This window comes from Scylla paramamosain, chromosome 25 (genome assembly GCF_035594125.1).
Source record: "Scylla paramamosain isolate STU-SP2022 chromosome 25, ASM3559412v1, whole genome shotgun sequence".
NCBI classification, from domain to species: Eukaryota; Metazoa; Arthropoda; class Malacostraca; order Decapoda; family Portunidae; genus Scylla; species Scylla paramamosain.
Window position 1 is genome coordinate 16,873,393 of NC_087175.1, and position 15,000 is coordinate 16,888,392.

Sequence of the window (15,000 nt, forward strand, 5' to 3'; positions counted from 1 at the left end):
TTTCAGATCCTCCTCCTCCTCCTCCTCCTCCTGTCACCTTTACGCCTTCCTCCAGCCTCCGCCTCATCCTCCTCTTTCTCCTACCCCTTTAAATTCCCTTTCCTTCCATATACACACTCCCTTTTTTTTCTTACGTATCCCTTTAATACTCCCTTCTCCATTTTCTCAGAACAAATGTGACTATTTTCCCTTGACTATTTTCCTTTATTCCTTTATATTTTTTTCTTTCCTGTCCAATTTTTTTCATATTTTTCTTACATGTTCTTTCAATGTATTTTTTTTATACTTTTATTCGTTTTCATTCTACGAGTATATTTCCGTTACTTTTTCACCATTCTCTCTCTCTCTCTCTCTCTCTCTCTCTCTCTCTCTCTCTCTCTCTCTCTCTCTCTCTCTCTCTCTCTCTCTCTCTCTCTCTCTCTCTCTCTCAACCTCCACACCCTTTCACACTTTTTCCCTTCCTTCCACACACTTTTCCCTCCTCCTCCTCTTCTCTTTTACTTTTCTCTCCCCTCCCCTTCTTGCATCTCACAGCCTCCCAACAAACTCCTTTCATCTGTGCCTTTCTCATTTCCTTCCTCCTTCCCTTTCCCCCAGACATCCCTGTTAACACGACTCCTCTCCTTCACCTCCTTCACCGTCAGTTCCTTCCCCTTCTTACCTCTTAGCCTAAGTTCTCTCTCTCTCTCTCTCTCTCTCTCTCTCTCTCTCTCTCTCTCTCTCTCTCTCTCTCTCTCTCTCTCTCTCTCTCTCTCTCTCTCTCTCTCTCTCCCTGTCTCCTTCCTACAGCTCTAGCCAACCCAACGTTAGTAGGTTCTTTTACTTCCTCCCTCTCTAGCACGTATTCTGAAAACCTTTGTTCTTTTACTACGAATGTTTTTTAAGGCCACTGGGATGATTAGCTGGTTTCTCAAAAGTGTTTCGCATGTTGATTATGAAGAGGTCTTCTTAATCTTTCACTAGAACCGTAAAAAACATCCTTTAAATCCGTGTCACTTGAACTACACCCTTTTACAAATAGTCTCAAGAGTGTTTCTCCTGTTAATAGTACGGATATCTTAGTAATCTATCACCAGAACAATAGAATCATTCTTAAAAACCAGTGTAACTTCAACTAGAGACTTGAACGTAGTTAGTGTGCAGCGTGGAAGCATTCCGAATATGAACCGTATTCTGAAACACTTCTGCGGAACACCACTACGTTGAAAAAATATTTCCTTGAAGCGACATGTGTTTTTATTTATTATCATTATTATTATTTTATGGTTCAAGTTGCATACTGACAACATTTCTATAATAAACACGAAAAACAGTCTTGAGAAACAGACTAATCATCTTTGTGGCCTCTGAAATGTCGGAGAGAGAGAACAAAGTTTTTATAATAAGTTACACTAATTTTTAAGGATGTTTTTGCCTTCCCAGTGACAGATTAACAGTATTTCAACCTCATGAACAGGAAAAGCAATACTGACAACCCGACTAATCATCTATGTGGCCTTCCAAAACAGTCGTGGTGAGAGAGCAAAGCGTTTCAAGAGCATACGGTCCCCACTTTCTCGCGCCCTCCCTGCCTATCCACCTCCTGTCTTAGCCAGCAGACACCAAGGTTCGGACTGATTTGTTGATCCTCTCTACGACTCCCTCTGCAAATTGGACCAGGGCAGCGCGGGGGAGGCTGTGATGGCGATGATGGGGCTGTGGGGGTGATGGAGGGACCGGGGTAAAGGGGCAGGGATGGGAAGGGAAGGGAAGGCAATGTTGAGGTGGTGGTGGTGGTGGTTGACAAGGATGTGTGTGTGTGTGTTAAAGGAAGATCTTGTATATGTAGTCTATAAACATTTATGTAACACTTCACAACACAACACAACACAACACACCACACCACACCACCAGTAAGCGCCACCTATCAACACCACACCACAACACAACACCCTCACTGACCACCATCCGCACCTGACCTAGCGACACAAAACCCAGCATAGAGAGAAAGAAAGAGAGGTATCCTGAACGCCTCCTCCACCACAGTTCCGTCTCCTCCCTGGACGCCCGCCACGCACAGGAAGGACGACCATCACTCTCACACCCTCCCAGGCGCAGTTCCGTTCAGGACAGGCGATGGGGAAGGCCTGCCGGTAGTGGCCACAGGAAATCCCCGAAACTGGTGTCAGCAACGAACTGTCAGACGTGATACAAATGAGAAGAGGAGAGTGGCGCAGTCAAGGATAAATATTTAGAAGGTAACATAACCTAAAGGGACCGAAAAATAAAAATATAAGGACTTGAGAAAACATAACGGAAACTTAAAAAATAAATAAATAAATAGTGTCAGCAACGAACTGTCAGGTATGATACAAATGGAGAGGAAGAGAGTGGTGTGGTGGAGTAAATATTTAGGCGATGACATAACCCAAAGACAAGAACATAGGCACGTAATAATATAACGGAGGCTGCAAAAAGGTGTTGGTGTCAGGAACGAACTGGCAGGCGTGATACAAATGAGGAGAGAAGAGTGGCGTGGTGCATTAAATATTTAGACTGACATGACCCAAAGTAAGACAAGAACACAGAAAGGAAAAGAGAGAGAAGAAAAAAAATGAATGCTTTAGGATGTTAAGTAAATAAGTGATGGTGGTAAAATGATATGTAAAAAAATAATAACACAAGAAAATACGGGAAACTGCAAGAAGCAATCAGACCTACATGTGGCAGCCCCTGTATAAAACATGTCCACCTATTTCCACCTATCAGAACACAGATATTGTCAAAGGAACATGGTCACCTAGTAAATATAATAGCGGAAGCTGCAAGAAGCCATCAGGCCTACCCGTGGCAGTCCCTATATAAAACATGTCAACATATTTCCACCTATCAGAACACAAAGATTTCTCAAAGGATAACGCTCGCAAAAATTGTCACCAGTGATTGAAATGAGAATGGTGGTGTGGTGAAAAATGGTGGTGCGGTGAAAAAAAAAAAATAAATAAATAAAAATAAATAAATAAATAAATAAATAAATAATAATAAAAAGAATAAAAATAAATAAATAAATAAATGAACATTAGACAAAACTTTTCGTCTGTAATGTAAAAATAAGCTGCACCAGTCGTTACCCGGGTCACAGTGTGCTCACGAACTCTGGAGTCCGCAAGAAATTGTCATCAGTTTCTTAATGAGAAATGTAGACGCACAATGTAGTGAAGGAGAAAAACATTTAGACTTGAATTTCCTCGATGAAACAGAGATAGGTATGTGTTCTTAAATTTGTGCCTTTTAATAGTTTTAATAGACCTCCACTACACTCAATACTCGTGCATGATTGGTACCCCTTAAAAAATCAAGATACATGCTTTGTGCGCCATTAAGCAACGAAGTCAACGGACTGGAGTCACAGAGAAAGATGCAAGGGGCAAACAACTGGAGGGGACACGTACAAGGTGCTAACGTCTGACTCTAGCGAAATAACGACAAAAAATCTACAGCGTTTCAAAATACCAGCTTTAATAGGACAGCGCAGGGCGGATAGACATAATTAGACAAAATAAGGCAAGGTTTGAGGCGAGGTGAAAGGTGGAAAAGAAAGGCAGCCAACACATTGGTGCCAGCTGGAAAAGGAAGCTCGAGTTTGTAATAAATCAATCATGGGGATCTGACACCGACATTGCTTGGTAACGTGAGGGGAGTGGGGACTTTGAATCTTGCACCGGCGACTGTACCAGGAAATGTGTTGATATCCGCGCCGCACCTCCACTTTAACAAGGCTTCAGATACAAATTCACAGTTTTCAAAGTTTGTTTTATGGTTTTAGTCAGAAAAGATCAGTGTTTCTACATTATTAACAGGAGAAATGGTGACCCTAGTACCTACTTACAAAAGGCTATAGGTGGAGTTACACGGGGTTTTTAAGGGTCTTACTGTTCTACTGACAGATTGCCAAGATTTCTAAATCATAAACATGCAAAAAAAAAAAAAAAAATACACACTAGCAAGAACCGGCTAATCAATTTTGGGAGCCTTGAAAATGATCGTGGTGGTTACACAGGAATTTGGGTGATTTTTTTTTCATATTTCTAGTGACAATGACAAAAATTTCTACATTACAAAGAGGACAGAAAAAAAAAAAACTCAGGACTCGGCTAATCATCTCTGTTGTCTCAGAAAATAGTCGTGGTGAGAGAGTAAAACATTACAGAATATAGGCTTGAAATGAGTCTTGTGTACGTCAGTAGGGGGGTTGGTGGTGGCGAGGCGGACACCAGCACGATACCCGCCCTTACTGCCGTTCCTCAGGTGATGACCCGATCTTACCGCTACAGTGACGCAGCCAGGAAAGGTCAGAGAGAGCGAACAGAGTGGTTTGGGAGACAGCAAGACATAACAATAAGGTGATATTTGTGAGTTGGGGATATGATGAGGGGGGGGGAGAGAGAGAGAGAGAGAGAGAGAGAGAGAGAGAGAGAGAGAGAGAGAGAGAGAGAGAGAGAGAGAGAGAGAGAGAGAGAGAGAGAGAGAGAGAGAGAGAGAGAGAGAGAGAGAGAGAGAGAGAGAGAGAGAGAGAGAGAGAGAGAGAGAGTGCGAGTGCGCGCGAGTGTGTATACGAGAGTGCGCGCGCGCGAGAGAGAGCCCTTGTGGTGGCCCTGGACATTGCTGGAGCCTTTGATAGGGTCTGGACATGCTGGGTTTATCGAGAAGCTTCGCGCCAAGGGTGTCCAAGGGGACCTACTGGCACTGCTCGGTGACTGTCTCCAGGGGAGGACCCTTCGGGTGGTAGTCAACGCCCAGTCATCAGGGCCTTCACCAGTAAAAACCTCGGTTCCACAGGGTTCAGTGCTGGGCCCAATCCTGTGGAACATTTACATTGATGACCACCTCCGGCAGCTACCAACGGTGGCAGCGTATGCTGACGACTGTACACTCTCCCGCTCTTACTGCCGCTTCGACAGCCAGCGGTCCATCAGTGACTTGAACAGGCGGCTCAGACTGGAGGAGCAGTGGGGAGAAGTGTGGCAGGTCAGCTTTGCTCCAGAGAAGACGCAGGCCATGGTCATCTTACGGTCCCCAGGTGCCTCTCAAGCAATCGCAGGACAGCTGTACTTTGGGGGCAAGAGGCTGCCACTTCAAGACCATGTCAAGGTCTTGGGAGTGTCTGTGGACCGTGGCCTGCGCTTTGACCACCACATCGCTGCCGTCGCCAATCAAGCCTCATTGAGAGTCTCTGCCCTGCGTAGGGTGGCACCAAGCCTCGACTCACGGGGCATCCTCAGCCTGTACAAGGCACAAATACGTCCTTGCCTGAGTGCGGTGCCCTGTTCTGGATGTCTGGCGCTGCCACCCACATGCAGAGACTCGATGCAGTCCAGCGGCGTGCCCTGCGACCGGTGGCGACCGAGGACGACCAGCAATCATCTTCATCTGTGACGTCCCTGGAGCACCGCGGGGACGTGTCGGCACTGGTGGTGTGCCACAAGGCCCAGAGAGAAAGAGAGAGAGAGAGAGAGAGAGAGAGAGAGAGAGAGAGAGAGAGAGAGAGAGAGAGAGAGAGAGAGAGAGAGAGAGAGAGAGAGAGAGAGAGAGAGAGAGAGAGAGAGAGAGAGAGAGAGAGAGAGAGAGAGAGAGAGAGAGACAGACAGACAGACAGACAGACAGACAGACAGACAGACAGACAGACAGACAGACAGACAGACAGACAGACAGACAGACAGACAGACAGACAGACAGACAGACAGACAGACAGAGACACACAGACAGACACACAGACAGACAAACAGACAAACAGACAGACAGGCACACACACACACACACACACACACACACACACACACACACACACACACACACACACACACTTATTGACAGACTGACTGACTGGCAGATAAAGACAGACAGACAGACAGACAAAGACAGAGACAAAGAGAATGTGGGCAGGAGAACCAAGATAGAACAATAGAAGTTATGTGCGAGAGAGAGAGAGAGAGAGAGAGAGAGAGAGAGAGAGAGAGAGAGAGAGAGAGAGAGAGAGAGAGAGAGAGAGAGAGAGAGAGAGAGAGAGAGAGAGAGAGAGAGAGAGAGAGAGAGAGAGAGAGAATGTGGGCGAGATAATCAAACCGGTCAGACCAAAGACAGGCCTTCTCCAAAGCAAACGCCACACTCGGATAACACAGTGCCTGAAATTAGCAATGTAGCTTGAGCTGTGAGGGAAGGACGGCGCGAATACCGTCAGAACACACCACACTTTCTCAAACTTCCCAAAATCTCTTCCCCACCAAATTTAATAAGATTCTAGTTGGAGTTACCAGTTTTCAAAGGTTAGGTCATGGAAGTGCTAGTTTAATTATTCACTGCTATTTGGTACGTCCCACGAAGCCGGTTAAGACACACCACAAAAACTCAAATCTTCTTTCGTCTCGTTTCCAGTAAGTTTATCAGACTCTAGTAATAGTTCTTCACCTTTTTAAAAATTCCAAAATGTCTTATACACTCAGCCAGGCTCTAATGGAAGTTATCGTAATTTTCAAGAATAGGATGAAAGTACCTGAGATTCCATTATTAACCTTTTTATTGCTACATTTTACTTCAAAATTTCCAAAATCTCTTATCCATTACATTTATCTAGTGAAGGTTACCATAGTTTTCAAGAGAGAGAGGAAAGGTAATGCCAATAACAGTAATAGTAATAATAACAGTAGTAGTTCTTCTTTTTCACTGGTATTTGGCACATCCCACTTTCTCAAACGACTTCGCGTCTCTTTTCCAACAAGTTTACATAAGAACATAAGCAAATCTACAAGAAGCCATCAGGTATACACGTGGCAGTCCTTGGGTGAAATATATCTACCTATTTCCACCTACCCTACTCATCTATGAATTTACCTAATCTTCTTTTAAAACTCCCTAATGACTCCGCACTATCAACCTGATTACTTACCGAGTCTGTTCGATTCTTCTACCACTCTTTACTCAGAGTACTTGAAGTTACAGTAATTTTCAGGGGTGAGTTAATGCTAGTAGGTAGAAGTTGATCTTTTCCACTGCTGTTTGTCTCATCTTTCATCAACCACAAATGACTCTCCAAACATTATACGGGCAAGAAATTGGAATTTTTTTTCCTCCTCTTTCTTGCACGCGCTTATAAAAGTTTCATATATATTTTTTTTTTCTTAGTGCCGTGAATTGTTGCTTATTAGGAAGGGTTACTATAAAGCCCTGTGTGTTATTAGTGAGAGAAAATATGAAGGGAGACTTGAGTAAACCCTGTGGCCTTCAAAAAATGGTAGAAAATCTTTTTTTTTTTTAATACTCTTATTTCTTATACGTACTTATAAAGATTTCAAAGTAAAGGATATATTGCTTATGCTGTGAAAAGGTTAATATATCCTGGGTATTAGTAGCGGGAGGAAAATATCTGAGGACACGAGCAATCTCTGTGGCCTTTGAAAAATAGTCCTTAAGAGAGATACATCGATCTCCAGGCGACAGACGCTTCAGGAACACACTCACACCTTCCAGTATTGCAGCAAATCCAGACAACAAGACCAACACGAAGTCCAAACTCCCATGGCATCAAAGGCGCACACACACACACACACACACACACACACACACACACACACACACACACACACACACACACACACACACACACACACACACTTTCTTCCCGCCCTAAAACACCCCAACACTGTCTCACTCCAACAATTACACCAAATTACTCCTAACACACACACCCAAACATCCCCCAACACAGCCTAACACACCCCTCTAAACCACTACCCCCAGCACACACACACACACACACACACACACACACACACACACACACACACACACACACACACACACACCACCTTCAAGGCCTCGTCCAGACACTAAGAACGCACAGGTTTACACGAGCCGGGGAAATACGAGCATAAGGTTGATATTGGTAAAAGCCTTAATGCTGATACCGTTAAAACTTGATGGTGACTCTGGGTAGGAGCGGGGACGGGCGACCTAAGGCAACGCTAAGGGAGTGAATGTTTTGACCTTAAACACGCGAGGACACGGAGAGAAGGGGGAAAGGGAGGCACGTGGACAGGGGGATACGAAGGTGATGGAAGATGTTATCATTATGGTGTTTTAGGTGGTGGTGGTGGTGGTGGTGGTGGTGGTGGTGGTTCGTCTATTTTTCTTCTTCTTCTTCTGCTTCTTCCCTTATTTCTTCCTTTCACTTTTTCTTCTTTCTTCTCTTCTCCACTTTTCCTTCTTTTTCTTTTTTTCTTTCTCCTCCTCTTCTGTCTGGTCTTCTTTCTCGCCTTCTTTCTCGTCTTCTTTTTCGCTTTCTTCTTCCTCGTCTTCTATTTTCTCGCCTTCTTTCAAGTTTTCTCTCCCGTCGTTGTCGTTTTCTGTGTTTCATTCCATTCCTTCTTCTTGTCTCGTTCTTTCTCAATATTTTACTTTTGGTTGTCAACTTCCTGTGTCACTCATTTCATTCTCTATTTATTTTCCTTATTTTCCATTATTCCACGCACTTTTTTCCTTTTATAACATTCCTTCTGATATTCTATAATTTCCTTCCCATCCTCCTCCGTTCCCTTATTTTTTTTCGATTTCCACAGTATTTTACACGCATATTATTTTTTTTTCCACCATTCTTTTTTCATCCTGTATCATCTTCTACTCATCTTCTACTTATCCTCTTTTATTTTTGGTCGTTATTTTATTTTTACTTTAACTTTTTTTTCTCTCTCTCTCTCTCTTTACTGTCACCTCCTCATCCTCCCTTCCCTTCTTATTTCTCCTTATTCATTATTTAACAAGCATTTTAAATATCTTTTAAAATCCCCTCTTATACTGTCACCTCTTCCTTTTATCATCTTTTTTTCTTTTTTACACCACTTCTCGTCCTCCTCCTCCTCTTCCTCTTCCTCTTCCTCCTCCTCCTCAAACATAAGCCAGTTAAATATTTAGGAAACATTTATCCTTCCCATCTTCTTCATTTCCCTCTCCTCCTCCTCCCTTCACATCATCTTCCCTTCCTATCCTTTCTTTGCTTTCCTCATCTTATCCTTCTCTCTCTCTCTCTCTCTCTCTCTCTCTCTCTCTCTCTCTCTCTCTCTCTCTCTCTCTCTCTCTCTCTCTCTCCCTCTCCCAGGGCTGCAAAAAACATCAAACACTCTCGTCTTTTGAATAGCGAATATTGTCACAGAGAGAACGGAAAACTTGCCATGACGCCCCTCCAATACGAGAGAGAGAGAGAGAGAGAGAGAGAGAGAGAGAGAGAGAGAGAGAGAGAGAGAGAGAGAGAGAGAGAGAGAGAGAGAGAGAGAGAGAGAGAGAGAGAGAGAGAGAGAGAGAGAGAGAGAGAGAGAGAGAGAGAGAGAGAGAGAGAGAGCGAGTGGGGAGGTTTAAAGTGTTGAGGAGTTTTGTTGTAGTGAGATCAAATAAAGCTATATAGAGGTGTGTGTGTGTGTGTGTGTGTGTGTGTGTGTGTGTGTGTGTGTGTGTGTGTGTGTGTGTGTGTGTGTGTGTGTGTGTGTGTGTGTGTGTGTGTGTAAGGGACATCTCTTCACATATTTTTCTTATACGTATTCTATTCTATGTAAACTGCTAATTCCGTTACTACTACTACTACTACTACTACTACTACTACTACTACTACTATAACTACTACTACTGGCACTACTACTACCACCATCACTCCTCATTCGCCTCCCTTTGTTTCCTCCCCCTTTTTATTTGTTCCTCCTCCTCCTCCTCCTCCTCATACTACTACTAGTACTGGACCGTCTCCTCCTACTGCTACTACTACTGTTACAACCACCACCACCATCCCCTCCGCCACCAACACGAGGTACATAACTAGCCAGCTTAGATTGCCATGCTAATTTGACCTTAACTTAATGTAACTAAGGAACTAACTACACACGGGTTGCCTTAACTTTGCACAATGAGCGTAATTTAATTCACCTTGACCTGCAGTAAGTTAGCTTGTCAAATCAGCGCGGGAGTTACCTGAGGGAGTCGCGCCTCACCTGTGCCGTGAAAAAGACGTTGATTGCTGCTATTTTCACTCGTTTTGTTATTTACATTCAGAAAATTTTTTTTCTCTCTTTCTAATTGTTTGGTGCTATTTTCACGTACTTTTTGTTATTTTAAAAAGTTAAAGATATTTTCCAATTGTTATATTTTACGAAAATATTTTTTTCTCATTTATTATGAAAAATTATGTTTTCATTATGAATTTTTTCTCATTTGTTACTAAAAGCTTTATTATTTTCCCAATTGTTATAAAAATGTTATCGTTAATTCTCAAATGCTATAAAAAAATGTCGTTTTTCTTACTTTTTATAAAAATATCTTTTTCCCAATTGTTGTTAAGAAAATGTTATGTGGTTCTCATCTGTTATAAAAATAGTTTCTTAATTGCTATAAAATGTTTTTTTTTTTTCATTTGTATCGTTTTACTTGCATTCCATTTCCTGGTCGTCAAATATGTGAGCTTTTATGATTTTTTTTTTTTACAATCTGGTACTTATTAGTGATACTTTTAACTAACATTCTTGCAGTAATATTTTTTTTTTCGTATTTTTTTTTTTTTTATCTTTCCCTTTCCATTGTAACTTCCAACACTCGAGTTTTGTTTTATTTTTTAAGTTCTTTCTCTTCTCTTTTAACAGTTAACATTTACAATTTTACTCCATTTTCTTGTGGCAGTGAATGGTTTTCTTTGTCACACTTTTCATTTATATTCTTCTATCAAACATACACATTATTATTATTATTGTTATTATTATTATTATTATTATTATTATTATTATTATTATATTATTGATCATTATTATTATTATTATTATTATTATTAACAATTATTATTTTTTTTTTTTTGAGCCTATTAGTTGAGACATTTTTCTTCACTTTTCATTTACATTTTCTTTTAGCAGTGCACTTGTGTTAATTTTCAGTGTTCACTCCTTTCTCCTCCTGTTAATCAAATACGTTTAATATTTCCACAGCTTCCACTTACATTCTTTTAGACGAATAGATTTACTTTCTTTTCACAGTCTTCACTCATATTTTCATTCTGTCATTTTGTAAGCCAATGCCCTTTCTTTTCATATTTCCAGTCACTTTTCTCTTACCAGTCAAATATATGTTGCTTTCCACGTTCTCACTCACATCTTGTCTTATAAAAGTCAAGCATTTTCCTTCCCCACATTTCCAAGTCCTTTCCTCGGCGTCTTTTATTTCATCCCAATCCCTTTCCATCAAAAATAATTACTCTAACAGCTGCACCAAACACACAAAGCCTTTACTTTACTACAGGATACAGTATCATTCCTGCAGGCGGCGTTTCTCTCTCTCTCTCTCTCTCTCTCTCTCTCTCTCTCTCTCTCTCTCTCTCTCTCTCTCTCTCTCTCTCTCTCTCTCTCTCTCTCTCTCTCTCTCTCTCTCTCTCTCTCTCTCTCTCTCTCTCCCTCCCTGAATATAACGTAAAGTGTTCCATCACCTACACAATTCTTTTAAGTTTATTTTCCCTCAAGTTGTACAAACGTCTAATAATTTAGGTAACTTCCTTTAGCTCGCGCTCTTCAAGTCTTCTCTCTTAGAATATGAAAAAGATGTGTACCAAGGAGAGAAGAGAATAATGGATAAATAAAATACATAAAAGATACTGAAACAAATAATAATCCTACGTAAAGAGAAAATATAAAAATGAAGGTAAGAATAAATCATTAACCGATGGAAACACGCTGCTTGGAAAGAAGAGAACAAGTGGAAAAGAAGTTAAAAGAAAAAAATATACTTATATAAGAGGAAAATTTAATAAAACTACTTCAAGGAAAAAAAAATGTAAAAATGAATGAATAAATCAGTAACCAAAGGAAACCCACAACTGGGGAAGAAGGAAACACAAGAGAAACAAATAAAATGAAAAATAGATGTATATTGAGTAAAAGAAAAAAAAATTCAACTTCAAAAGAAAATATAAAAGAAGGAATGATTAATATGTGTATTCAATGGAAACACACTACCGGGAAAGCAGGGAACACGATAAAAAATTATATATTAAAAAAAATAAAGAAAACAAGGTAAAAAAAATCCTGCTACAAAAGAAATACTGAAATACAAAAAGGAATGATTAAATATCAAGTGAGAACAAGCTACTTTCCTTTCCACTCCTTTCCACTATGATATGTATGTAGAGTCTGTTGTAGTGAAAGAGAATTTTTGTTACCCTATCCCTGCTAATGACAGACTATGGTGTTGTTTGAGTGGGTATAGGTAGGTATGCTTTATACAGGGACTCTCTCGTGAGGGCCTGATGGCTTCTCGTAGCTTCCTTTATATTCTTATGATCTTCCTTTATGTTCTTATGATCTTATGTTCTTAACGATAAATACTTTCCTAAAATACTCGTAAAACCAAATAGTGAAAGGTCTGAACCACTATGTCACTCATTTTGTATCAATGGTAGTTTGAAATCATAATACTAACATCAATCAAACATTTTTTTGTATGAGAGGCACTGACCCTGGGCTAGAAAAACCTGTAAAAATGCCACACACATGCCAGTCCCTATAGAAAATGGGCTAAAATGATTATCGAAAATTGGAAAAGTGTACTGAAGCCTTTCCGTACCACAATTAAAAAAAAAAAAAAAATCAGTAACTTTTTTGATGTCAGTGGTGCCTTCAAATCATAACCCTGCCATTTTACTACCACCATGCACAAGAATTTTCCGTAACAAAAATAACACCACAAACACTTAAAGGATCTGAACTACACATCACACATATTCATATCAGTGGCATTTCCAATTCATAATCCTCACTTGCATCACACTACTGCATAAACTTACACAACAGAAAACCACAAATACTAACAGGTCACAGCCACTCGATCACTCCTGTAGATATCACAACAAACACTTAAAGATCTGAATTACACATCACACATATTCATATCAGTGGCATTTTCAATTCATAATCCTCACTTGCATCACACTACTACATAAACTTACACAACAAACAGAAAACCACAAATACTAACAGGTCACAGCTACTCGATCACTCCAGTAGATATCAGCGGTGTCTTGAAATCCCTATGCTAATATCACGATCTTAAATCACACCATAACAAATTAACACCGAAGAGAAGCCACGACTCAGTCAGCTAATGTTAACGTGGTAGCGGAGGACTCGACAACCCAACACAGCGATCTAGAGGGGCAAGAGGCAACGCCCGCCTCTACTGGAAACAGACTCACCCGATTGGAAATGGATTGAGTTACAACGCCGCAACAACGATGTCATATGGCATCAGATAGAGTTACGAGATACACCAACCTTTCCCACCTGCCGTGATCCTCTGTGTGTGTGTGTGTGTGTGTGTGTGTGTGTGTGTGTGTGTGTGTGTGTGTGTGTGTGTGTGTGTGTGTGTGTGTGTGTGTGTGTGTGGAGGGAGGTGAGCTGGGCAGACAAACGGACAGCTAGATAGGCAGACAGACAGTTATATAATCAATCTACCAGTGTATCAGTGGGGCAAGTACTCGTATTCAATCAGTTGGCCAGCACTCTCTCTCTCTCTCTCTCTCTCTCTCTCTCTCTCTCTCTCTCTCTCTCTCTCTCTCTCTCTCTCTCTCTCTCTCACCGATCTCGCAGTCTGTCAACTAATCAATCAACCAATCACTCAGCCAACTCTCTCTCTCTCTCTCTCTCTCTCTCTCTCTCTCTCTCTCTCTCTCTCTCTCTCTCTCTCTCTCTCTCTCTCTCTCTCACCGATCTCGCAATCTGTCAACTAATCAATCAACCAATCACTCAGCCGACTCTCTCTCTCTCTCTCTCTCTCTCTCTCTCTCTCTCTCTCTCTCTCTCTCTCTCTCTCTCTCTCTCTCTCTCTCTTAACCCAAGCAGTGACGCGGAATAACTGAACTCGGGCCAAACTAAAATCAAACATTAACGTGAAAAGTGAAACGTCTTGAATCAAAAGTTGCCAAAATCAGAACCTTTAGATCGGGAGACGAGTCGCGGAATGTTTCAAGTTTTAAATAAATCTTCAAGTCTTTTACATTACCTAGCTCGCGAAAAAAAAAAAAACTCTCTCAGCCGGATGAAAAGTAAATTAATGCAATCAAACAAATTAAGGCAACTTATAACTTTAAAATATAGTTTGGGATCTGGCAGCGATATTTTCTTTCTTCTTCATTATAGACTCATAGAGGAAGTTGCTGGGTGCGTCTGTCCTTCATTTATTCAGCCCTCGCCTTCAGTCATTCATTCAGTCCTCGCCTTCAGTCACTCATTCACTTTTAGTCTTCAGTCACTTATTTAGCCTTCGCCTTCAGTCTTCAGTCACTTATTTAGCCTTCGCCTTCAGTCACTTATTCACTCCTCGCCTTCAGTTATTCATTCAGTCCTCGCCTTCAGTCTGAGTTTGTCAGCGAGAAAATAGTATTATCGTATTGGGAAACTATCTAAAAAAACAAAAAAAAACAATAACCCTACCATGCAATAGAGATAAGGATCAAATGTGCACCTTTTTGTTGGTAATTGCCTCGGGAAAAGGATATATTTTTACAGTAGTAGTCGAAATTATTCCTAAGTCTTAGAACGCAGTGTCTTCTAAAAGTCGCTGTTTGGAATATATTAAAATAACTAAAGAAAATATGAAAAAAAAAAAAAAAATGGTGATGAACTAGAGATTGGGATTAAATGTGTAGGTTCCTATTATTAATTATTAAAAAAAAAGTAAAATAAAAATTTTTATAGTAGTATTCGTAATAACTCAGAGTCGCATACTGTGGACTCTTCTAAAGGTCACTGTAACATTGGCTGACTAACTGAGTACAGGCAGAATGGTTGTGTCTAGCAGTTTTCTACTGACCTTAATTGTTAGAGGACGAGTCACTCCACAGGTCGTATTTTCTTGTTAATATTTAATACAACAGTAAACATATACATAATTTTTCCATTGATTTTCGGCTCTGAAAGATGCATAATGGCATGTCCCTCCACTCCACCCACG

General features: G+C 40.9%; 1 long non-coding RNA gene across 1 annotated transcript in view; it reads right to left on the bottom strand.

Moving 5' to 3' along the window:
* Positions 1 to 354: 354 nt before the first annotated feature.
* LOC135113242 (uncharacterized) overlaps positions 355 to 15,000 on the bottom strand; it is a 16,445-nt gene continuing 1,799 nt past the window's right edge. The window contains exon 2 of the long non-coding RNA XR_010274769.1: positions 355 to 2,175. This is a non-coding gene — a long non-coding RNA (uncharacterized LOC135113242). The remainder of the gene's footprint in view (positions 2,176 to 15,000) is intronic.